This window comes from Toxorhynchites rutilus, chromosome 3 (genome assembly GCF_029784135.1).
Source record: "Toxorhynchites rutilus septentrionalis strain SRP chromosome 3, ASM2978413v1, whole genome shotgun sequence".
NCBI lineage: Eukaryota > Metazoa > Arthropoda > Insecta > Diptera > Culicidae > Toxorhynchites > Toxorhynchites rutilus.
Genome location: NC_073746.1, coordinates 238,775,781 through 238,802,696, shown reverse-complemented (window position 1 = coordinate 238,802,696; position 26,916 = coordinate 238,775,781). Strand labels below are relative to the sequence as shown.

At 38.1% G+C, this 26,916-nt stretch overlaps 1 protein-coding gene across 4 annotated transcripts in view; it reads left to right on the top strand.

Annotated features, from left to right (window-relative positions):
* The window catches only part of LOC129775770 (soluble guanylate cyclase 88E), a 129,243-nt gene that overhangs the window by 41,914 nt on the left and 60,413 nt on the right, over positions 1-26,916 (top strand). For all 4 annotated transcript variants that reach the window (XM_055780853.1, XM_055780855.1, XM_055780856.1 and 1 more), the window contains one exon: positions 13,124-13,196. The gene's annotated coding sequence lies outside the window, so the exon portion shown is untranslated. The remainder of the gene's footprint in view (positions 1-13,123; positions 13,197-26,916) is intronic.

Genomic DNA, 26,916 nt, shown 5'->3' with positions numbered 1-26,916 from the left:
GTCGAAGTGAAGCGACTGAGAGGAGAGTCGATATTCATTTTTCATCTTCGAAGATTTCGGGCTCTGCTCATTGGAATGAGTAATCGTTGAAGAATTCTATCGAGAAGCGTGTAGCGATTAACGATTGGCCCTAGCGTTCTCGCATCTGCGTGAAGAAGAGATAGTCGCATAGTTCTGCCGAAAATGTTAATTTTGGATATTTTACCTTCGATAAATGCTTTCTAATTCAAATTAGAAAGTGAGTCAAAGAGAGTACCAGTTAAATACGTATATTTTTCATTTCATTATGAACTGTAGTAAGAAAAAAATCATTGCGGCCCGGGGCTATGATGAAAAATTTAATTTGGCCCATACCATGCCTATACCTGGCAACCACTGATTTAGATGATAAATAAAGCATTTTATTTAAACGCAGAATTTCCTGTTTTCTGGGGTGTGATCTACATTCATAGTCGATAGATTTTTTCTATTTCAATAGCACACCCATTTATTTTATATGGGGACATTTCATGTGTGGTTTCTAGAAATAAAGCGGTTTTCGGATACTTGAAATGTCGAATATGTTCCCGATATGAGTGACTGGTGTTGGCGTCACGAACCCCTCGGAAGCGGGAGTCACCTTGGTATTGAGATAAGTTCCCTCGTGGCTCGCGGTATAATCAATCTGCGCCAAGGAAAGTGCCGAATAAGCTTCCCGACAAAAACCTTTAATGTTGATTTTCAACAGTCAATTGCCATCCAAGGGAAGGGATTAATTTGAATGCTTATCAAATAATGCTATCGATAATGGTGGTGTCACGATTGTTGGCTGTCAACGTTTTATCTCTCTCAGAATACAGCGCCCCTCTGATACACTGTTTCGCTTTCCGGAACTGGAGCATTTTCAGTTCCATTTTAATACGAGGGAAGCAAATAACTCTTATATTACTGCTGTTTTTGGGGGGAAGTAGTGAACGGAACGAGAGAAATCGTTCGGATCAGGTACAATCAATTCCAGTTAACTGGTCGTTTTCACAAAAGCACGGGGTGACTCTTCGGTTGACCAGCTAGGGACGATATTCTCATTGGAAGTAGGAAAAGGTCAACCCCACGGAAGCGGAGCGATGGTGAGTAGCTGTTGCTTCCCAGTCATTCTTTCATGGAACATGAATCCAGTTTCTGAACTCTCTTTCCCCTGTCAAATACCATGGAGCTCGAGGAAGTGAATCAATCATAAACGATTGGCAAATCGATTGCGTATCGTCTGATGAAGCTGTTCTCGCTCGAACCATGAAATCCGGACATGTGTTTGTTGGGGCCGAGCTGGAGAGAGTGAGAGTTGTTTTGCTGGACCCTGGCCCCTTGGGATCGGTTGATTATCCTGCTGAAATATGAACTTCCAATCTCATTCGAGATGAATGATTAATTATGCTGTAGTAATATAGCAGGCAATCTCATCCCTTCGAGTGGTGGAATTGAATCAGATCTGATATACGACCGGGATTGGATACCGTTTATCAATTGAGATTAATCAACGAATCCTTTCCGTAGCTGTACCATGTTGAGCGTATTGTACAGGCAACAGGATGAATTGCGTGTGTGTAAACGTGATGTGTGAAAGACGTAATATATCGAATACCAGTGCAAATAAATTATGAATAAACTGTTACTGGCTCAGATTAATTCCATTGCTAATTAACATCCATTCCTCGGAAGGGAAACGAATCATTCAAAGCCCTCGTTATTCTTGATGTTATTTTAACAATTTGTCATATTTCCGATTCATACAACTCTCGATAGGAACATAAGATTTCGTAGAACTTTACTTCATATCAAATGATAGGACGTTTTTCATTTGACAATTATAAATCTTGATTCATGTAGCTTTGTCTGTGATGACAATTTTAACATCTTGATAAGCCGAAAGAGGAAATGAACGTTTACTGCGGTGATGCTGACAGTTGGTGTCGTTGGGAATATCAATCAGCGGCTTTCGTTGTTGTTTGGAAAGATAATTAATGTAAAATGAGTCTTGGTTTTACATCAATTTGGTAAATTCACGAATTAAAGCAGTGAAAATTATCGAGTGTGAAGGGAAACTGTGATACTTTTTTATCGTTTTCCCAAGATCCAAATGCCTTATATCCAGTATCTTCGTCAGCTCTACGATTTTCGAGTTTTTACAACATGGCGCTTGTTTCTATTGATTGATGCTCAGACTAGCGTTGGAGAATATTCATTTTATCTCTATGTCTCGAGAAGCCTTGTATATTCGGTACTCGAACAAAAACAAAAAAAAAAACAAATATTTATATTATGAACTTCATGGCTTATACTGAACATCGAAAACATGTGTTTGTTTCTTATATCGCACACCGGTAAAATGTCAAATAAAAAGTATTCCGTTATCTCCTGTTGTGTACTCGGAAATTGTTCGAAACGAAAAGCCGAACAAAAAAATACGATCAAAAGGAAAAACAAATCTTCGGAGCAATCACATTCCAAATTCTTAACAGTACGAATGAACGCACCACCAGACTGCCAAATCAGAACCGAAGTTTGCAATTTGCTTATCACGTATTCTAGTCCATGATTTGCAGCCATTCCTTGCCCAAGGAGCTGTGGTCGTTAATTGGCTGAAAAGATTTAGTGCGTGTTACGCCTCAAATGAGATTAGTTTTTATGAGCCACGAAACAAAAAAGTGGATGGCCAAGGCTGTGGCTTTCCTGAGCTAGTTGTACCTTGTAGTTGAGTTCCAACTTTCCCTTCCATAAGAAAGTTATTTTACAGCTTCGCACAGGATCGTTTGGTTGCTGCCGTCTGAACGTGGCGCAACATCCATGATTAGCTAATGTTTGGCTATGGATTCTGCAGCTGAGATAACTTTTCTCGCATAAAATCGTGTAAATTGCACCGCCTGCGGCGACAGGGGATTCGTGAAAAAAGACAAACAAACTATAAACCCATTTAAAGATTTCTTACGCTAGGAAACTTGAGATTTTGAGATTGGATATGCAACATGGTAAGCGATGAACAAAACTTTGCGATGGGGGTAAAAAACCAATGTCTCGATGTCCGAAAAGGCCAACGATATGAACGATTCCTAGAGAAGGAAAACGTGCAGAAAAAAGTTTTACACTTTAGATTCGATAAAGAATATTGCTTTCGCTTATTCGTCCGTTTTCTGTTGGCATAGCCCCACAACTAGCTGAGAGTATATCTGATATGGTTCCAATGTACATAGTAACTCGTTTGCCCATGTATGCAAGTTTTAAAGTGGTTTCAAGTTTGCCAATCTGGTGGACGAATAGTTAGCGCTGTCTATGTTGATCATCCTAAACGTGATGGGGGCTTTGGAAGGTTTCATTTTTGATGGGGTCGGGGAAAAAGTACGAAAATAAAAAGGTGACATGCACTGGTACCCACGTATCTTTGATTAAGACTCTGAAAATACTTGTAATCGAGGTGTTGATAACAAATGACGCAAGTTGAAGATGAGAAGTTTTTCAATGCAAAAGGAGAACGTGAGTTAATTAAAGTTTTTCAATTCATTGTTTTTTCCTCTTTCATTTTCTCAAATCAGTCCTTGGGATTCTCCGTAGCTAATGCAAAGTAATGAACATTTGTCCGTATGTAAAATTTCAGACAGCGCCGTAGCTGAATTGAAGACCGATTCGATAAGCTTTAAAATTGCACTCTGCAATCAAGTTCTAAAATAATCATTTGATCATCAACACGACGATAATTGATTCAACTAATGTCATAGAAAGAAAGCCTTCTACAAAGTCTTCCAAATGTTTTTGATCAAAGTTATATTCAGGATCTCGATAATTAGTTTAGGGAGACCCGAAACCTGGATATTGCTGATTTCACTGTAAAAGAACCCAAGGATGTTTCTTTCTTTTGGGGTAAAATTTTGTCACTAAAAAGGAATGACAATAAATTTGCTTTTCCCAAATTGAAATAAATATTCCAAAATTTCTGATTTTGCCGCATTACTCAGCAACCTTTGAACGACTGTTTTCAGACTACAATTTTAACAAAACAAAACTAAGAACTAGTACAGAAACAAAAAAAAAACTATGCGAGGAATTCTAGGTTTCAAAAATTATGTAGACATGCAGGATTATTTAGAATGACACAAAATGTAAAACAAAAGCTTAATGTTAAAATGCATGATCGCAAACAGGATGAGGACAATTGAAAATGCGACGGTACTTACGTATTAACGCCAACGGAGCACAATTTTTATGAATTCATTTCTTCGCAATAAAATTTATTCTGAGGGTAATTAAATGGGGGCAAAGTCCCCTTCTAACGAGGTGGCCGCAATTCGCCGAGGTGACGTGATCCGAGTCGGCCACCGACCCGTCGTCGGAAGCGGCGACCTCTCGCAACCAAATCCTTTTCCACCAATTGTTAGATGAGCATTCCGCCCCCATAACGTTGGCCTCAGAATAAATCTCATCACGAAAAAAAAATCATAATGAAAATTATGCTCCGGCTTTACGTACAGTATGCACCAAAAAGTTTATCTACCCACTTTACATTTTTTTTTTCTGGTGAAAATAAGGTTAATTTGATGAGTGACCTTCCATGATTTATCAATTTATGTTTATTCATCACATTGCCATTCGAAATATGGCGTTTATATCATTTCTTGAGATTTTATGTGATGAATTATGGAAAAGGTTAAAACAATCGGCAGAAAAAGTTTATCCACCCCCAACGGATACCACGATTTAGGTGTGTTTCACAGAGTTTTAGTGTTTATTCTGCAACTTTCTCGAATTTAAACATTGTGCCTAGCGCCCATTTAGTGCTCTTGAAGTTTTCGTGCTCAAAATTTAAGTTCGGTGTTCAAAATTGGATATTATTTGTTGCAAAATGCCTGAAAAAGCACATATTTCAATCAACATCCGAAATTTTATTATTGAACATCACAAAACTGGCAAAATCTACCGAGATATTGCCAATATTGTCCAGCTTCACAAAGATACGGTCACTAAGATTGTGCAGATGTACAAAAAGCGTGGTTCTATCCCATTAGCTAAGCGATCGGGGCGTCCTTCAAAGACAACTAGCCGAATTGACAGAGCTATCGTGAAGTAGGCGAAGCTGGACCGGGGACTATCAGCTCCGAAAATTGCGAAACAGTTTGAAAGTGGGTTTTCTATTCAACTGACTTCACAATCCGAACGAAATCGTCTTCATAAGAAAGGTCTTAAGGGCAGAGTAGTACTTAAGAATGGTCGGTTGGTTGTCCGCAACAAATATCAAGAAAAAAAATTTAAGTGGGTCCAGAACCACATTTTATGGATCAGTGATGACTGGAATACGGTGGTTTGGTCAGACGAGACGAAAGTAATGCTATTTGAGTGTTGGGTGGTATCACAAAAAAATGGCGGCGAACGGGTGAAGGTTTGGAAAGGAGTGTTTGCGGCCAACTGTCAAGCATGGCGATGGTAAGTTACTTTACCAACATTGATTTTTCAACCAACTGAGCAAGACTTCGATTTTTTTTGCAGGTCAATGGCTACATCCGGCGTTGGAGAACTCGAGTTCATCGATGGAATCATGACCAAGGGGGTTTATTTGGACATTTTGAAGCGAAAACTACCTATGTTTGCCAAAAGCTAAAGCTGGGGCGCAGTTATACAGGGTGGGCCATTTAAAGTGGAAGGATTTGTTTTTGCAATAGCAAAGTAAAGAAGTGGAATTTAAAAATTTTTTTTTTTGAAATTCATTTATTTTGGTCCAAGGAGATTTGTTCTAACTACTTTTTGATTATGATATCTCGTAAATGACCGCCTCTGGCCTTGACCGCAAAATGTGCCCTTTTTTCGGCATTTTCCATCACTTTGCCCAATGTTTCGGCCGATATGGCAGCAATTTCTTGTCGGATATTGTCTTTCAGCGCAGCCAGGGTCCTTGGTTTACCAGTGTATACCTTGGATTTTAAATATCCCCATAAAAAAAGTCAGGAGGCGTCAAATCAGGTGATCTCGGTGGCCAGTCATAATCGCCGTTTTTCGATATTAATCTTCCGGGGAAGATTTCGCGCAAATAATTTGGTCGTGGCAGCCGCTGTATGGCATGTAGCGCCGTCCTGTTGGAACCAGTAATTGTCCAATTCATTTTCACGAACAAATGGCAATAAAAAATCGGTTATCATTGTCCGATAACGCTCCCCATTCACGGTTACCGTTGCTCCATTTTCGTTTTCAAAGAAGTACGGGCCGATGACTTTATCGGGATAAATGCCACACCACACAGTAACTTTTTGGTCGTAAAGAGGTTGCGTTTCGATGAATTGAGGGTTTTCAGTAGCATAAAACCGACAATTTTGTTTATTCACTCCTCCATTCAAGTTGAAATGCGCCTCATCAGACATTATGATTTTTTGCCAAAAGCCACAATTGAGAAGTTATTTTGAATGTACAGCTGAACAATTTCAGCGCGTTGTTTAGGTGTGTATTGTTCCATGGTTAAAATTGTACTGAAATGACGCTTCCAACGCGGTATGACATTTGTTAATCTGACATCTCTGTCAAAAGTTATGGGGTTGCCAGATGCTTCCCCTTTAAATGGCCCACCCTGTACGTTCCAACAGGACGGAGATCCGAAGCACACCTCAAAGCTGATTTCGCAGTGGTTCAAGGAAAAGCAAATCAAAGTTATGGAGTGGCCAACACAGTCTTTCGACCATAATTCGATCGAGCATCTCTGGTCAATTTTGAAAATGAAGCTTCCGGAGCAAAAACCAACAAGTATCCAGCAAATGCGGCAGGTAGTCTCAACTGAATGGGGCAAAATCACTTCGGAAACAACTGCTAAGCTTGTTGAGTCGATGCCACGACGATGCCGAACAGTTATTGAAGCCAGAAGTCACACATGGTCACAGAGGAGTGGATATACTCTTTTGCGTTATTTTCCAACTTTTTTTTAACATCATATTTCAAATTCAAGAGAATTTGTTTTTTATTTCGATCTCGCATGAATTGGCTTTATTTTTACATAAATCAAAATAAACTGAACAACAATGACCCGTGTTTTAAATTTCTGTTGGGTTTTTTTTGGAAGAAATCTAATTTTTCACTGGGGGTGGATAAACTTTTTTGCATACTGCAAGTACCAATGCTACATACTGATACTGTCATTGTATATCCTAATTTGTATCACTAATATAAACAAAATTAAGATAAAATAAAAGATCAATTCTTTTTTAAACTTTTTTCGTTTTTTATCAATTTTTTCCTGCTTTTTGAAACATTTGGATGGCTTCTCAGGTTCAATGATTGATATTCTAATAATTTTTCCTTTTTTACGTTATTACCTGTGGATATCGAAGATTTTTCTTGGTTTTGTTTTAATTATTGAAGTTATGTTGAATTAGGTAGAACACTTTGTAATTTTGTTGGATTATTGAAAACCTGCTGCTGCCTGCTTATGAAAAAGAGATTCGATAGCGATTGTAGTATGTCTTTATTTCATTGGAAATTTCAGGTAAACAAACGAATGTCTACCTTGCTGAGTCGATTGTTCTCCGTTGAAGGCTCCTAGGGGCGCGGATATAGAATTAACAATGATTATCGATTCTATGGGACTAAAGCATTACAACATTGGCTTTTCCGAGAAAAAAAAGGTGACCAGCTGTTATTTGTTTTGGAATGATTCGAGCCTGAAAAACTTCTGTTATATTTGACTCTTTTGAAACAGTTTACCAGTTTCATTTATAGTAGGTCGGGGAAAAAGTAATCCATTTTTCTCGATAGCTGGCTGTAGTGATTGATATCTCGCGTAATATCGATCCTACAATTTCAAGGTTAGGCTCATTGTAGAGCAGATTTCACACTAAAACAAATTCTTTTGCTGTTTTTTTGTTTGTTTCATTCAGTTGTGAGTTACTGGATGTTAACAATGACAGTAAACAAAGAGAAAATTCGGTACATTTTACACTTTTCTCTACTCAAGGCGAAAATGAATGCCAGACCGCTGAAATTGTGAATGGTGTTTATCGTGTCGATACTGTAACAAAAGAATACGTCCAATTATTTTTTTTTGTACTATTTTTTATTGTTTTTTTTTGTTTTAATGCAATACACAAAATTCAGATCTCTACTGTGAACAACAGAACCGTTTGAAGCTAGTTATTGACTAGAAACATCCTGAATTGACCAATAGAAGAGGTGTTGTGTTCCACCAGGTCAAAGCATGTCTATAGCGGCTCGCCAGAGATTCCGGGAGCTTGATTGGAAAGTTTTAATGCATCCACCGTATAGTTTAGACCTGGCATCAAGCGATTACCAGCTTTAACTCGCATTGCAAAACTTCCTGAGTGATTAGTAATTGGGATCAAGAGAAGACTGCACAAATCTATTGCTAGAGTTTTTCGCCAATAAGGGCCAAGACTACCATGATAGAGGCATTATGAAGCTACCTTTAGAATGGCAACAAAAAGGTGCATATTTGACCAAAATCGGACGATCCGAAAAGTTTGAATTTCACCAAAAAATAATGGATTACTTTTTCCCCAATCTAATATTTTCGTCTCTGAAGCACCCGGAAACCTCGCCATCATGTTTTGGACCACCTTAAGGTCCGCTTTTTTGGCACATCTGATGATAAGGGGTTTTAATTGATGAGCTGTGGTGGCTTCTCAACCATGATCGTACACCGACTGATACATTGTCCATTACGACTCGATGTTATGGGCGGTCAACCAAGCTATGTCCGGCCAGAACACAATATGTTCATCCTCATGGTGCTTTTTTACAAAAGCAACTATTTTTGGCGAACAGTTCGTGTAGTCACCTCCAATATCGGATGCTGTGCTGTGCGTCTGTTTTTTCCGCCAGTTCAAAAGCCAATTTTCTGACTTTCGTCGTGGATTCCCCATCGAATCTACGTCGAGGAGATGTCGCATTAGCTCTTGTTCCTACTGCTGACTAAAAACTGGTTGAAGATGGTCCTAGCTGAGTTGGAAAATTGGAATTTTTGAGGTGCCATATCAGTGTTACTCTTGGAAAGTTGGAATTCAACGCAGCTGTGTTCATGGAGGACCCAGCCTCTTTCATCCGACGGTTCGTCCATAACTTTCGGTTGTTCTTGTGAACGCAGTTAGTGGGCATCTGTTAAGATAAAAAAGGAGGAGATGATCAATTTGTTTCCAAAACGAAGTGTTCGTCTTTCCCTTCGATGGAGTGTCCGTCTTACCCGACTTGATTAGCTTTTTTTCCCTCAATATTTATGGAGTAAATATGTGGAAACTCAAAACCGATTTTCGATTTTCGGCGATTTTTCGGTTTTCCAAAAACTCAAATTTTGACGTCTGCGACACTAATAAATGAAGCTCGAATGAGGTAATATTTTGCATAGGGTATATTATCGTGCAAATCAACATTTCGCAGCAAGGTCCGAATGAAAAATCGAGATTTTTTCGGAGCTCGTGTTCCCAGAGTCTCAGTGTCGATTTTAGACAAAAAATTTTTTTTGAGATGACAGTAGATCTCGACGTTTTATGCAATTTTAAGCATCCATTTTTTTCGAGAACCCAGATTTCCTTTACTCCCCCTTGAGTGATTTTTCGGTTTAAAAAATAAATAAATTAAAATTTGACCGTTAACCACAAACCCGCTAAAACTTCGTTCAACCTTTCTCGTCAAGTCGTTTGTCTGCTAATGCAAGCACGTTTGCATACAATTTATTCGTTTTATATACAGCTGGGAGAAACCGTGGCCACAATTAATTGGAAAGTGAAGTAGAGTGATCTATAGAACCTCCTTTCGACTCCAAATTATTCTCTCCGGTGGAATCCACGAAGTGACACTTTTACGATACAATGAACAATAGACATAGAGAGCAGCTGCGACTGCTATGGGTATAATTTTAATTTAGCTGGCTAATTGATTTTTCTGAATTTGAAATCGAATAGCGCAAATATGCAAATATACAATACTCGATGGGGTGAACTCAAATGAATTTGAAACAAATGAAAGGACTGAACATTGAAGAAGAAAAATAATTACAGAAAAATTTGGATTTTATTTTATAGATTTTTAAATCTACACTTGCAGCCCTAGTATTGTCACCAACAGTAAACATCCACCGTGTGCAGGGTCTACCTTGCCGTAGTTCTTTATCAGAGTCTTTGTTGGAAATTGTTCTCTAGGGTCGCATACCCCGATGCGCTTATCTGAATGTCTGAATTATGGAATGAAACCTGTTTTTTATTATTCAAAATACACCTTCTCTATTTTCGAATGGTTCAACATATTTTATTCAAAGAATCGGCCATTGGAAACTGCACATTTTTTTCTCATCTGTCAGTCAATTTATAAATGTTTATAAATGCCAGCTGCCGGATATTCGGCCATCCGGCCTTCGAAGCTTGCCGGATATTCGGCATAGGTATCCGATCAAAAGATCACGCCTATAAATTAAAAAAAAATTCAGATTTTTCTTTGGAAAATATTTATATAGGCAAATTGCATAATATACGAAATTCCAGCAGTGAACGTACAACATAAATGTGATTAATTCTGAAAGCAATTATCAGTATAAAATATTCAAATACTTTCTAATGAAAAAACAAGGTAGTAAACAGTAAATTTGATTTATTGATGCATTCGGGTAAATGTTATATTTTGGCTAGCTGTTTTATTCGGGTAAATGGAATTTGGGTAAATGTTATACCATCTATCAAGAAATACATCTTTCGTAGGCAATTTTGGATACATCATTCTGATGAACATAGTGAACAGTATTGCCACACGTACAGATTTATCTGGAAAGGTACAGATTTTTCCTTTCTTTTTGGTACGGATTCTGTATGGAACAGAGTACAGATTTTCGTCAAAAAGTACAGATTGGTACAGATTTTTTCCGCGTGTGTCATTTCTTACATTTGAAGAAAGCAACATTAAGGTACATGACGACTTTTACGCTGCAGTATCGCTTGGTGCTGTTAATAATAAAGGATTTATAATGCAATAATTGATCACTTTCATTAGGACGAAATTCGTTTCCAGGGTTCTACTATGAGACTATACAAGATCTGGAGAATGAATTCCGTACCCTAAAAGTGAAATTACTCCGTAAGGAATTCACAGTTTCAGAAAACGAGCATGAGCAGGATTGGTGGACAAAAATTTGATGTCTAAAAAGAATTCACGGTTCCCACGCATTTTCGGCGCTTCGATGCCTTGTTTGTATCGTTCTCACTCTTTGGGTTTTTTTTCTGAATATAATCAGAAGCTTCGATGTCGGCTCAGCAACGATACGATGCACACTATTTCATCAATAGATTTGATGAAACATAGTGGCTTTGTATAAGCATCATCAAACACTCGAATGACTTGCAAATGTAAATGTAGTATTTGTAGTGAATAAATGAGTTTTTTTTTCATTCTAATAAAACATATTTTCTCTACAACGAGAATTTTCGATGGTACAGATTTTTTGAAGAAAAAGTACAGATGAGAAAGATTTTCAACCCCTCTAATACAGAGTAAAATGTGGCAACACTGATAGTGAACCATATGAAAATGTTGGCGAAATGTAAATAAAATAATTCAATATCGAATTATTATTGTTTAAACAATGTTTTTGGGTGTTTCGAATGCATTGTTTTTTGATTTTCTTAAATTATTTCCATTCCTCCGCATAACTTGTTGACTGAAGACAGATAAAAAAAATTAGGTATCGAATTCGTAATGTTTCAAAAATGTGTTTTGAGTGTTTTGACCGTTTTTTTCAAATTTGTTTTAAATTAATTATTTTTCCCCATAAAGTATATTCACGTTTCGGTTTTTAACTTTCGTCAGCCCTTTTTGCCAAATATAGAATTTCGGTCGAAGATAGATGAAACAATTTTCTTTTCCAATGAGTATTGTTTCAAAAATGTGATTTAGAGTGTTTCGAATAACTTTTAGTGTTTAGACTCTTGTGCACGTTTTAGTTTATAACTTTTGTCTGATTCTTTCCTTAAGGGTGAATTTGAAGATAGATGAAATATTTCTCTTTCGAATGCGAAAAGTTGCCGAGATACCTAGGATAAACATTCATTTGATTATGATTAAAATAATACGTTAATAGAAACAAAATTCATCACATGTTGCATGCAATTATGAATTGTATATACTTCACAGTCCGCAAATGGGGTCTATTGTTGCACAAAACCACTCTTTACCAAGCGCAAGTCATGAAACAATACTCTGCATTTTACATAAATATTTCCGCAAGCCACTTCTCGGTTTTAAGTCAATGTGAATTTTTTTTATAATAATAATTACATTATTCCATTTAAATTATGTAACAAATGTATGAATTTATTCATTTTTTCAGGCTTTTAAGCCTTTTTTTAAGCACAAAATAAATATTGTTTTTTCTGGAAACAGTGAATTAAATTGTACAGAAATTTCCATCAACCGTATCATCCAACATAGCTTCTCAAGTATCCAATACTTCATTGTACTTACTTTGCTTCTGGAATAATTGCAATGGTGTACTACGCGTTTTTGGTGGGTTTTCCCCCACGGTCCAAATCCTTGAATCATAACTATCTCCACTTTTCCCCAATCAATCGACGCTAAATGATGGCCAATAATTCTTAATTGCTCTTTTATCATTTGAGCGCTTCATTTCTCCATCGCCATCGGAATTTATTGACTCATTACTGGAGTACACTCAGGAAATTTAGTAAACTCAGTTGTCGCCGAATATCCATAACAATTTTCCCGTTGTCGTTGTTTCCCCCGTTGGGCACGCAATGCCACGGAGCCCATTGTTTAAACAACACTTTTGGAGGGAATTCGGGACAGGAACCCGAGACAATCGTCGGCTGCTCTTGTCACAACTCATTCTTGAGATGGACGAACAATGTCGTGTTTGATGAGTATCAACATAAATTGCACTTTTACGGCCGACACATAATTTCTCCGTCTAAATGTTTAACTCAGATGAAATTGTCGAGTCATATTCGGTTTCGTAGAATTCATTGATGAAATGCGTTGCTAGAAAACAGTTACTGACCTAGATTATTTGCTTTTCGTTGCTAATGTGTGGTATTGTTTACTACTTTAAATTTTATTATATATTTAATGTTCTTCTAACGAGTTTCTGTTCTATTTACTATATTTACAGATCCCTTTATGAGCTACCAGTACCGCTGCCGGTCGTTGTTTGGATCACCAAAAAATAATGGTTCCATTTTAGAGTGAGTGTCCAAAACGTAGACAACTATTGTATTCCGTAATGTAATTGTGATAATTACTGTACTATGGATTTGTATGCATTCTTACTGCCGACTCGCTTTAGTCATTCTTATGTTGACCTAATCAATCGTTCAGTCATTGTACTGTAACAAATTCCGCCGGCGATTAGGTGAGTAAGAGTTTAATGCGCGGGGATATTTTAATTCATTGATCGTGTCGTTGTCATTTCCCAAGGATAACCGTCCGCTAAAAACAAGCACTATTACTGCTACCGTAGTTTGTCACTATCCAGTCTTCAACCATCTCGTGCAGCGAGCGTTCCTTGAGAAAGTTCATTATTCTGCGAGAGTACCAGGGGAGAGGACATTTCAGTGTCACTGTTTCTTGCTCGAGAGTGGGCGGGCGGTTTGCACTTTACTCATTTTTCTTTTTAGGGTAAGGAAATTTTTGACGCAAACGAATGATAATAAAAAAGACTTTTCCAGTGCAACCTTCGGAACGAATTGAAGGCAATGAAAGTAATGGTAGTTTTCCTGCAACTCTTCTAGCTCAGCTGTTTACCTATAGGCGGATAGCGAGCGGATGGGCAATAAAAAGGCCAATTCGTAGAATTCAATGAAAGCGTATTTTGTGCCGTGGGAAATTGGAACTATTCAAGGACGAAATGGGTGTTGTATTGTAAATAGGGTAAATAATCTTGGTTTGTCCAGTCGAAAATATGATCATGGTTTGCCCACTTTTTTGAATGCTCTAATTCAGCGCTCCTGTGTCAAATAAGGCCTTCGAATGTTTCGAAACATATAAATGAAATTGCCTTTTGCATGATTTATAGTAGTTTGATAGTATATTTTTACGGATTATAAAATACACCTTCTATTTGTGTCAATGCGCCCCTCATTCGAGCTAACTTTTAATCGATCACCAGATGATTATTTGGCACGTATTCAGACCTTTTCTGGATTACAACACTTATAAATATTGGAAACATCATGCTTGCTCACCATTTGTATCGGATTTACATAGCTAAACCATTAAATTAACGCATTTTGATGAACTCAATTCTGATCATGAGTTGTCCAATTCAATAATGTTGTTTTGTCCACATGATTTCTATGGCAACCGCTTGGCGCGCTGCAGTTTGTTTATGTTTGTTTATGGTGTGCTTCGCGCATAGCAGAAGTATGGTTTTTCTGTGTTGATTGTGTTGAGGCGAACACTTCTAAAATGCCCAAGAAAAGGCAATATTCTGAAGAAAGCCTAAATTATGAATGAATCAATATGATGACAGTAAACTCAAGCAATGATAATTGCAACATCTAATTGTGAATTCGAATGTTTTCATTCAAAAATGGAGATTTCTAAAACCGGACAAACCATGATCATTTTTTTGGGAAAACCATGATCAGAGGTGGTCAAACCATGATCATAATTCTTCTTTAAGGAAGATCGTTAAAAAACATAAAAATTTGAATAATTTCAACACCTTATGGTAGTATTAGCAACTAGAGACTTGGGGCTTTTCAACAAACCCAAACCGTATCGATTATGTGTGATTTTCATGAAGAAAAATCGATTTGCATTTACTAGTTGCGTAAAAACACCCCAAATTGGACAAACCATGATCATTTACCCTATACAATTTTTTCCGTTCATCTATCAGAATTAGCATAAGATTGCACCGATTACTGATGTGAAATATTATGTTTTCTTGTCGAGTGTATTTACTATCTTCCCCTTTGCGGAGGTTTTCATCCTTGTTTGCGGCATCCATTTCTGCCATTAATTACTGTTGCTGTTAAGATTGTACCTCGATTGCGAAATTATTGAATAATTGTGTGATTTTGTTTCATTACCTCCCACAAAGTTGGTTGAATTTTTCTGCATAAAGAGGCGTCTGTTTCACTCGACGGAAGCATTGAGATATCCACTGCGCGTTCGACGTAGCACAATTGATCGTTTCCTAGGGAGCAGAACGAATTTTTATGACCGTAGAGTGGGTGATAGTATATATTTGTATGTTATGAATAATTGTGTTAGTGAAGCTCATTCTTTCATAAAGCAAAAATTCAAGTACGTATTCTTGTCTAGAAATTCGAAAAAATCTTATTTTTATAATTTATAACTTTTTTAATTTAAAATATTTTTTTGTTTAATTATTTTTGTATTAAAAATATAATTTATTTCATTTGTTGAGAGCTCGAAAAAACGTTCAAATATTTCTATTACTCTACGAAATATGGACATCAAAGGAAAGTTGAAATTCCAATGAATTGGAACCAATGAATCATTTTTGGCGTTGTGTGTTGGGGCATCTTCAACCGTTTTTTTTGAGATTTCCACACGCATTGCATCGCGTTGTGTTGTGGTTTATTTCAGCAACACTAATACGGATTACTTGTGATTATTTTATGTATTCATTACATGGGAGTCGCCTCTCTGATTGCAATTTCACTGATAACATTTAACTGTCGGATGTATCCATGAATGAGAACTAAATAATACCTTCTAAATGCTGTGCTCCCGAGGCCTAATGGTTAGCGTCATATCTAACGTGCCGGGGGTTCGGGTTCGATTCCCGTTCTAGTCGGGGGAATTTTCCGTCAAAGAAATTTCTCCCGTCTTGCACTGTGGTCACGCGTATTCTAGAGCTTGTCACTCACAATATATTCAAGGCGTGGTAATTGGCATAGAAATCTCAACTAAGTACTTATAAAAATGACGCAAGTAATACTACGTTGAGAAGCTGTGATACTATTGCTGTGCAAGATTTCTTTTAAATGTATTTAATCATTCTTTCTACTATTTCTCGATTGGCAATTGCGGTTGTTAGTATAAAACTTTTGTTTCTTTTTACACACAGAGACACAGAGAGGATTAATCAATAAACGAGAGAAGTAATGACTGGAAACAAATAATGATGTGAGTTTTCTAGTCAATTTGTACAGATTCAATTCATACTGCCTTGATAAAATAAATCACTGGTTTTACTCATGAACATAAATATTCCCAGAAGTAATTTTCCGAGTTTATTGGCTAGAAAGAATGGTGTCGGATCATCTGCATCGGTGGCCTTGACTCAATGGTCATTTATCACATAAAATTCGTGTTTTATACTGGTCGGTGTGGTTCATAAGTGCTAAAAAAGAGGAAAACGGATGCCAAATCGTAGGTCCCTCTTTTCGACACCTTCAAAAAAAGATCCTACTGACTTTTGATTTTTTGCAATTTTGAAAACGAAGATGGTGGCTTCCGGTTCATTGGAAGAGGGTCTAAAAGATCGGGAATGGAGTAAGCGGTATGGAGTCCAACAAAGAAAGTGTTAGAACAAAACCAAGAATGTTTTAGAGCGAAACGGCGGTATTCAAGAGCACATGCGCAAACGGGAACGGAAACGCAACAACGCTCAACGCTCAACGCTCAATGCTCAACGGTCGACAAACAAACACAAACGCCCACGCACAGGAACACGCAAATGCAATCTCACACACACATACATACACAGACACAAATATATGCTTTAACATGTTCACACTGACGACAGACGAGAGTTAATCAAAGGCGTACAATTGCACCATCAAATGCGCTCCCCCGGTAACGTGCGCCGCCGTATAAATAAAACAAAAATGTTAGAAATGTTATTTCTATTAGATATACAGTTAAAATAAGATTAGTATAACAGCTAATTATCGATTGTATGCCGACTTTTTATCCACACGTTTTGATTTTTTTTTCCAGGCTCTTACAACTGTTGCATGGTTTTTACTGAAGAGACATGTTTCTTAAAATGTGTCAATGCTCAAAACTCTTCAATTGTTGGAATTTGCGGTTATTTAATTGAGGGGATTCATGTCCTTTGGTACTACTGTTACATCCTTGGTGTGAACCACTCTACCATTGATTTCGCTCAATGAAGACAACATGGGTAGAAGTCGTTTTTGTAAATAATCCTTGACGTATATTTCGCTGTTCATCGAAGTAGTTGTAATGAACGAAATTTTACCGCAGCCACAAACAGGTTGCCAGACCGTAACTTTTTTCTGGTGTGATACTTGCGCTTCTCGCATCGTATAATACTGTGGCCCTAGAAAGGATTTACAATCGAACCTTACGTATGCATAGCCATCTATCATTATGCACTCCGAATTCCCAGCATAGGTTCGTATCGTACGGTTTTCACACTCAAGGACTAATCGATGCTTCTTGTTTTATGTTTCATTTTGGCTGTTTTCATTTGGCAGTTTAGTTTCATTCTTATAGGTTCGTAGATTCGAAACGTTCTTTTGTGCGATGAGCGTTTGATTTCTCCCAATGCCAAGTTCCCAAAGAATGTTCTTCTATGGTCGATGATCAGCGAAAAGGGGATGTCCTAGTTACTTTTCTTTCTTTCCGGGCTTGCGGAGATCGGAGTACGAAGTGCTTGCCGGAAGTTGCACTCTTCATCAAAAAAAAAAAAAAAAAAAAAAATACGGGAATGGGGAAGTCGGCCAGACCAGAACTCAGCCCATTATGCCAAGAGATCACTTGAGGAGATGGATCGGCTGAAGATAAACGGTGTACCGAAGATCGTCAACCCTCCTCCAGCTGCGACAGATAGAAAACTTTTGGGCGAACCCCAAACGGAAGATCTACTCCAATGATTTCGTAGCCAACACGGGGAAGCAGTTGATCGTTAAGGCCACGAGAGAACTGAGTTACATGGTTGTCAGCATATATTTTCATCGGTCATGTATGAGGTTCCGGCCAACTCACGTAAAGCTGCTCGGCATGGCATCGAACCATTTTTGTCGAATAGGATTTGAGGAAAATATGATCCGTTGAATTGAATCTTTTATAGCTTTCTCTCATCACCATCCGAAATGAGTCCACTTTAGTCGCAGACCAAAACTTTTTCTCCATATGAAGGCTTATCGTGCACCAAAAGATGAATTATAGTCTGTAGACGCGTAACATACATGGTATTGAACCATGGAAGTGGTTCAAAATCCTAAAAAATCAAATAAGAAGCAAGAAAGAAGCAAGTGGAAAAATGAAAACTCAATTTAGAACAAAGCATCGAACGCATTCGCAACGCAATGTTCTGAGTTTCTGCAGTAGATATCTTCATTTTGACCGTTTCGTTGAACTTAAGAACGTCGCATTTGTCCTGCCAACCAACAGTTTGTCGGTACTGCTTGTGCCAAGAGCGATACAATCCTCAGCTCTTGGTGAATGATCAGTGGGCTGCACAACCTTCGGCCCGTGTATATGTAAAGAGTATGTGTCTGTATTGCCGTGATTAAGTAAAAGTTTATCGATCGGATAGGAGGGATACGATAGAGGGATACAACGGAGGAAACATCATTAAACGTTGACATCGGCGTTTCTGAGGAACAGGCATAGATAGAGCAGAAGATCAGGAGCACGGCTACCTAAGATATCACGGACGGTCGAAACTCGCCGTTTGATCTTGAGTAGCTTTCAATTAATTCTGCACTGAACTTGATCTTGGCTACATTGCATCTATCCTACGTAGAGTAGGGTGCCAAATAGATATTACCCGTGTTACTACCGATTGCTGGACGACAGCAATCGCCGTTCGGTTAATTGTTTGTCTCTTGTTTTGATCTTTCATATTGCTTCGAATATGATGTTTGAAAAAGTTGTTAGAAAAAAATGAACCATTTAGGAAAAAACACATTTTAAATTTACTGTTAAAAAATCTCACTAAAAAATTTAATTTTATATTAAAAACTTTCATATCTCACAACACTAACACCGCCCCCTCCCCCCTTCAATTTTTTTTTGTATGTTTTTATTGGGAAGCCCTTTCAATTTGACAAAGTTTGACGTATAGTGGTGCCGTGGTAAACTCACCAAAATGAGATACGATTTTTTTTTAAATTTGAAATTTCAATACTTGCGCCTTACGAATTTAATTTTTTTCAAGAAAAGTCGGAAGAACTTTTCTGTGGCGGTTTTCAAAAACTTGAGACATGTTGGAAGAAACGTTTAATGCTTAACGGTGACTATGTTGAACAATAAATACATGATCAAAAATACTTATTTAATGAGCAACCTCAATTGAAATCAGACTGCCAAAAAATAACACTGATTGCGATTGCGATTGTTTGTCTGCTGTCAGCCATCAAATCTTTTTTACCGTTCCGGTCGTATGGTGGCTCTCACTAGATTGATTTTATACTTTATTCAACAATGTATCAGTTTTCTGAATGAATTTTGATGTCTAGTGAATCTGTAATGGATAACGGTACTCAGTATAAACAGCCATGTAAATAACAAAAAAAAAAAAACAGTACAATCAACAATTACAAAAACGAAATTCAAATTTTTTGCAATTATAATATTTTTCTTAAAAAAGATTTGATTACCTTGATGAGCTAATTAATATTGATTTGATATGTTTATCATCTAAATCAGTCTAAAGGGTGTGTCACATCAAATTGCATCACGGAAAAAACGCTGTAGAAATTTAATTTTTAGGAATTATATCTTCAGCTTTCGCTTATAATCAGATAAGAGTGTATAGATCACGTTGGCCATGCTTCACTGTCAATTTTTCGTAAATTTGGAAAAATGTCGTCGAACGAAAAAGAGCGTCGTGAATTAATCCTGTGCACTCATTTCGAGAATCCGGAGTTGTCACATCGGGACATCTGTAAGATGCTGGGAATCGTCCAATCCACGGTCAGCAGAGTACTAAAACGATACTTCGAAAACCTAACCATCGACCGGATGGTGAAGAACGGCAAAAATGGATGCTCCGTCAGTGAAAAAGATCACAAGCGCGTAGTTAAGCAGTTTAGACGTGATCCGAGAAGTTCGGTCCGGGATGTCGCCAATAAGCTGAATTTGTCAAGTTCATTCGTCCAGCGGACCAAGCAGCGGGAGGGCCTGCCTACATACAAGGTTCAGAAGGCTCCTAACCGCGACGAAAGGCAAAACATGGTGGGGAAGACGCGAGCCCGGAAGCTGTACACCGAAATGCTGACGAAGCCACATTGCCTGGTAATGGACGACGAAACCTACGTCAAAGCGGACTTTCGTCAGCTGCCGGGCCTGTTGTTCTTCTCCGCAGAGGACAAATTCAGCGTTCCGGAGGAGATTCGCAAGCAGAAACTATCCAAGTTTGCCAAAAAGTACATGGTGTGGCAAGCGATCTGCTCTTGCGGAAAGCGGAGCGCCCCCTTCGTGATGACCGGCACGGTAAACGGGCAGGTTTACCTTAAGGAGTGCCTACAGAAGCGCTTACTACCACTATTGAAGCAGCACGAGGGCCCGACCATCTTCTGGCCGGATCTCGCTTCGTGCCACTATTCAAAGGACGTGTTGGAGTGGTACGAAGACAACGGGGTCACCTTCGTGCCAAAGGAAATGAACCCGCCCAACGCGCCGGAGCTTCGTCCAATAGAGAAATATTGGGCGATTATGAAGCAGGCCCTCCGGAAGAACCCAAAAGTTGTCAAATCGGAGGCGGACTTCAAGAGAAAATGGATTTCTGTTCAAAAAAAACTACAACCTGACGTTGTACAGAACCTTATGGACGGGGTAAAGAGGAAGGTGCGAGCATACGGGCTTGGGCTCGAAGTATGAATAAAAAGAAAATGCCAAAAGTTGTTTAATAGTTTTTATTTTACTGTCTAAAATTTTCAAAAGGATCGGTCTACTGGGCGAATTTCTACAGCGTTTTTTCCGAGATGCAATTTGATGTGACACACCCTTTAATAGTTCAAAAGTTATGATTTTTTGAAAAAAAAGGCATTTTTGGAAAAAAAATCGATTATTCGGACCACCCTAAAATGGAAATGGGCACCTCAATGAAAAAAAAAAAGAAATAATAACGAGTCTGATATTTTGCGATGGAGAACAAACTTACCACTATTCACGAAAATCTGAGAACCACTACATATATCGGTTTGGCATGGAATGACTGCAAATAAATAAAAATGGAATGAATGGTCCAATTTGATCTATGTTTATTTTGTTGTATTCGTCTCTGCCTGTATATCAATGCACAATGGTCCAGGAGGTGCATTCAAGTGGAAATTAGCATCTAGAACTCGACAGTTATTCTCTAGACAAAAACGATCTTCGACAAAGTTGTTGCATATGATAATAAAGGGTGTGTCACATCAAATTGCATCACGGAAAAAACGCTGTAGAAATTTAATTTTTAGGAATTATATCTTCAGCTTTCGCTTATAATCAAATAAGAGTGTATAGATCACGTTGGCCATGCTTCACTGTCAATTTTTCGTAAATTTGGAAAAATGTCGTCGAACGAAAAAGAGCGTCGAGAATTAATCCTGTACACTCATTTCGAGAATCCGAAGTTGTCACATCGGGACATCGGTAAGATGCTGGGAATCGTCCAATCCACGGTCAGCAGAGTACTAAAACGATACTTCGAGAACCTAACCATCGACCGGAAGGTGAAGAACGGCAAAAATGGATGCTCCGTCAGTGAAAAAGATCACAAGCGCGTAGTTAAGCAGTTTAGACGTGATCCGAGAAGTTCGGTCCGGGATGTCGCCAATAAGCTGAATTTGTCATGTTCATTCGTCCAGCGGACCAAGCAGCGGGAGGGCCTGCGTACATACAAGGTTCAGAAGGCTCCTAACCGCGACGAAAGGCAAAACATGGTGGGGAAGACGCGAGCCCGGAAGCTGTACACCGAAATGCTGACGAAGCCACATTGCCTGGTAATGGACGACGAAACCTACGTCAAAGTGGACTTTCGTCAGCTGCCGGGCCTGTTGTTCTTCTCCGCAGAGGACAAATTCAGCGTTCCGGAGGAGATTCGCAAGCAGAAACTATCCAAGTTTGCCAAAAAGTACATGGTGTGGCAAGCGATCTGCTCTTGCGGAAAGCGGAGCGCCCCCTTCGTGATGACCGGCACGGTAAACGGGCAGGTTTACCTTAAGGAGTGCCTACAGAAGCGCTTACTACCACTATTGAAGCAGCACGAGGGCCCGACCATCTTCTGGCCGGATCTCGCTTCGTGCCACTATTCAAAGGACGTGTTGGAGTGGTACGAAACCAACGGGGTCACCTTCGTGCCAAAGGAAATAAACCCATCCAACGCGCCGGAGCTTCGCCCAATAGAGAAATATTGGGCGATTATGAAGCAGTCCCTCCGGAAGAACCCAAAAGTTGTCAAATCGGAGGCGGACTTCAAGAGAAAATGGATTTCTGTTCAAAAAAAACTACAACCTGACGTTGTACAGAACCTTATGGACGGGGTAAAGAAGAAGGTGCGAGCATACGGGCTTGGGCTCGAAGTATGAATAAAAAGAAAATGCCAAAGGTTGTTTAATAGTTTTTATTTTACTGTCTAAAATTTTCAAAAGGATCGGTCTACTGGGCGAATTTCTACAGCGTTTTTTCCGTGATGCAATTTGATGTGACACACCCTTTACAAATTCTTACTTTCTTATCTTTATAGAGGTAAACAAAGTTCTACAATGTTATAGCCCCAGTCATTTTAAGTAAATTTTTTTTTGTACTAAATTTATTTTCAAATGGCTCAGCAACATTAAGTAACAATGAGCCGAGTTAATGAATAGGGAAAAGCCTATTTGAGTAGAACAATGCCAATGTTCTTTCTCAAAAAGGCATAAAAACCCTATTATCTTTTCGTAAAATGTTACAATATGGATAATGACAAAATTCACAATAACATAATATTATAGGCTTCTTCTTTAAAGCTTCTTGTTACAGAGATGTCCATCTCCTAGGAACTAGCTATCTCCTTGGGACTGAGGAAGGGATGAAAATCTGCTCACTTTTCGAATTCTGAAGAAGAAAGTTGCAATAGAGAAAAGGAAACGCTAATAATAAAAATCAAAACAATGAAGGAAAACTAAACATATATATTCATATTTGAAAGTGTAATATCAGTAAAAAAAGATTTGGTTGGGTCAATATGTTTATACCTTGACAGGAATATCGCAGGTATAACTAAATGGCGGAGATCATCTGAAATATTATGCACATAATCCTTCATTGACAGGTCAATAGTAATAGAGGAATTGAACAAAATTGAAGGAATGATCTGGAAACCAGATAAAGTAGATGGACTTTCCAAAGTCATAAATTCATGATATAGAGACATACGCCTAGATCGAAAGCCTGAGTTCAACATTTTTTCAAAGTTTGTTATCACCTTCGGATTAAGTGTTTCACACCGTATTAAAAAACGGAATGATAACTCGAAAAAACGTACGGAAAGAGGAAGTATGCCAGCTAGAATTTCTAGGCTCATTGTATGTGTTGACTGCATACAACCTAGAGCAATACGCAAACAGCGATATTGAATCCTTTCCAGATGCAAAATATGGGTACAGGCAGCGGACCTGAAGCAAAAACTACCATACTCCATAACAGATAAAATGGTTGTTTTATACAACCTAATCAAATCCTCAGGATGAGCTCCCCACTAAGTTCCTGTTATGGATCGAAGAAAATTTATTCTTTTCTGACATTTTTGTTTCAAGAAGCCTATGTGTTTACCCCATGTTCCTTTGGAGTCAAACACAACACCTAAATACTTGAATGACATCGAGCGACGAATAGGTCTATCCAAAAGTTTAAGCTGTATTTGTGCAGGATTATGTTTTCTTGAGAATACAACCATCTCTGTCTTCTCAGTAGAAAATTCAATACCCAATCTACAGGCCCAATCAACCAAATTGTTAAGAGAATCTTGCAAAAGATTATGAAGATCGGTGCTGTCTTTGCCCATTACCGATACTACACAATCATCTGCAAACTGTCTCAAAGTACAATTTCCAAATAAACAAAGATCAATATCATTTACATAGAAGTTGTAAAGAATTGGACTAAGACATGAGCCTTGAGGAAGACCCATGTAGCTAATGCGTAAAACTGACGAAGAACCATGAGAAAAACTCATATGTTTATCACGCATTAGGTTAAACAGAAAACTATTTAATTTCTGGGACCCATTTCGACGAAGTTTTTGAAAAAGAACTTCAATGGAAACAGAATCAAACGCACCTTTGATATCTAGGAACACTGATGCCATTTGTTGCTTACTACACAAGGCAAAGTCAACCTCTGATGAAAGAAGCGCAAGACAATCATTGGTTCCTTTGCCTCTACGAAACCCGAACTGCGAGAGCGAGAGAAGATTATTAGAATCAACCCAGCTATCTAAACGATGGAGAATCATTTTTTCTAGTAATTTGCGAATGCAAGATAGCATTGCAATTGGTCTATAAGAATTATAATCAGACGCAGGTTTACCAGGTTTCAGAATAGCTATAACTTTAATTTGTCGCCACTCATGCGGAACAATATTCTGCTCAAGGAAAGCATTGAACAGTTTCAACAAACGTTTCTTCGCATTATCAGGTAGATTTTTCAACAAATTAAATTTGATCCTATCTGACCCTGGAGCCGTGTTGTTGCAAGAAAGAAGAGCAAGAGAAAAATCAGTCATACTGAACGGAGGCTCAACATCATCAGATGTCTCTAAGAAGGGAGAAGGTGCGGGGGCTGAGTCTGGACATATCTTCTTGGCAAAGTCAAAAATCCACCTTTCTGAATATTCAACTTCTTCATTTGAATGAGATGAATTTCTCATTTGTCTGGCAACTCTCCAAAGAGTGCTCAAGGAAGTCTCTCGTGAAAGCCCATTTACAAAATGACGCCAATAGCCTCTCTTTTTAGCTTTAATGAAGCTTTTGAATTTACGCTCCAGATAAATGTAGTTATCATAACGTTCACGGGTGCCCAATTTTCGCCAATCCTTGAACGCATTCGATTTATCTTTATAGAGATTTGTACATTCTTGGTTCCACCATAGATTAGGAGGACGTCTACGAAACGAATTACCAGGAAAGCGCTTCGTCTGAGCATCAATAGCACTGTCAAGAATTAAACCAGTTTGAAAATTATATTCTTCCAGCGGGGGTAACTCATGAACTAATGCCACCGATTCTAAAATAATTGAAGAAAATCTCTTCCAATCAATGTTTCTAGATAAATCATGCTGAATATTTGTTGTTTCAGACGATTTTGAATTATTTGAAATGGAAATAGTGATTGGCAAATGATCACTTCCATGTGGATCTTGGATGACATTCCAATAACAATCTAAAGAAAAGAGGAAGAACACAGGGACAAATCTAAGCAACTAGTGCGGCCTGAAGATGGAGCAATTCTTGTTACATCACCTGTATTCAAAATTGCCATGTTGAAGTCCTCACAAAGATCATAAATCAAATTGGCCCTTCGATCATCGAAAGACTCACCCCATCCAATTCCATGAGAGTTGAAATCTCCCAAAATAAGATTAGGTTGCGGTAAAAGTTCAACAATATTCACAAGATTTCTATAATTAAGCATAGTTCTTGGTGGAATATAAATAGAAGCAATGCATAAATCTTTACCCTTGATACGTGCCTGACACGCAAGAATTTCAATTCCTGTGATTAAAGGCAGGGGAATCCTGTAAAATGGGTAGCATTTTCTAATACCTATGAGAACTCCTCCATAGGAATCATCGCGGTCTAAACGGATAATATTGAAATCATGGATGTTTAACACATTGTCCGAACGAAGCCATGTCTCAGAAAGAGCAATCGCATCACAATTCAAAAAATGGAGCATTTGCTTGAAAGAATCAAGTTTAGGAAGAATACTTCTACAATTCCACTGCAAAATAGAGGATTTCCCTGACTCATCCAATAAATTAGACATCGAAATTAATGAACGAGAGGAGGGGCCACTTTGAAGTCATTTGTTTAGCTATCTGGCTGATAGAAGGAAGCCAAGCAAAAATTAAACCTTTCATTGAATCTGGTATTCCGAAAAAATCAAGAATCCATTGAACAATTGATGAAAAGGATATACCTCCTGAAAAAGATGAGGATTCAGGAACCGATTGAGAAGTAAATTGAGAATGGCTTGACAATTCAGGGAAATGAACGTCATAATTTGAAGATCTCCAACCAGGAGGGTTATTCTTGGGTGGAGCAGAATAATAAGAAGATTCTGGATTATTAGAGATCAATCCTCTTTTTTTAGATGGCTTAGATGAAGAAGCAATTTTTCTCTTCCTGACTCTTCCTGTAATTACTGGATCAAATTGAGAATCCGAATCATCATCCTCTGATAAAACAGAGAAAGGATTTTCTGAAGCCTCGGGTACCTGAGGTGAAGCTGCCTTGAGCATATCAGCGAAGGATCGATTAGAACGATCCTTAAGAGATTGCTTGAGTTTCATCGAACGTAATTTGTATTTCGGACAATCCTTAATTGTATGAGGAACATCTCCACAAAAAATACATTTATCAACATCTTTGTTACAAGTGACTTCGTCATGGTCGTCTTCACATTTTGAGCATTTCGTTTTATTACAACAGTAGGTTTTAGTGTGATCTAACTGATTGCAATTTAAGCAAGTCATTATTTCAGGGATATATAACCGAACTGGAAGACGAAGTTTGTCAATAAGCACATAATTTGGAAGTGCTGTGCCTTCGAAGAAAATTCTAAAAGAGCCAGAAGGATAATACTTTTTTTCTGTACCCTCAGATTTCAAAGAATTCAGAGATCTCACCTCCAAAACTTTAGCATGTGGAATATTTGCATTGTGGAAGATACCCTTAGCTTTTACAAAATCTTGAAGTTGAAGAGATTTTTCCGTAACTACACCATCGATTTCAACAATGTGAGCCGGAATATAAACTCTATATT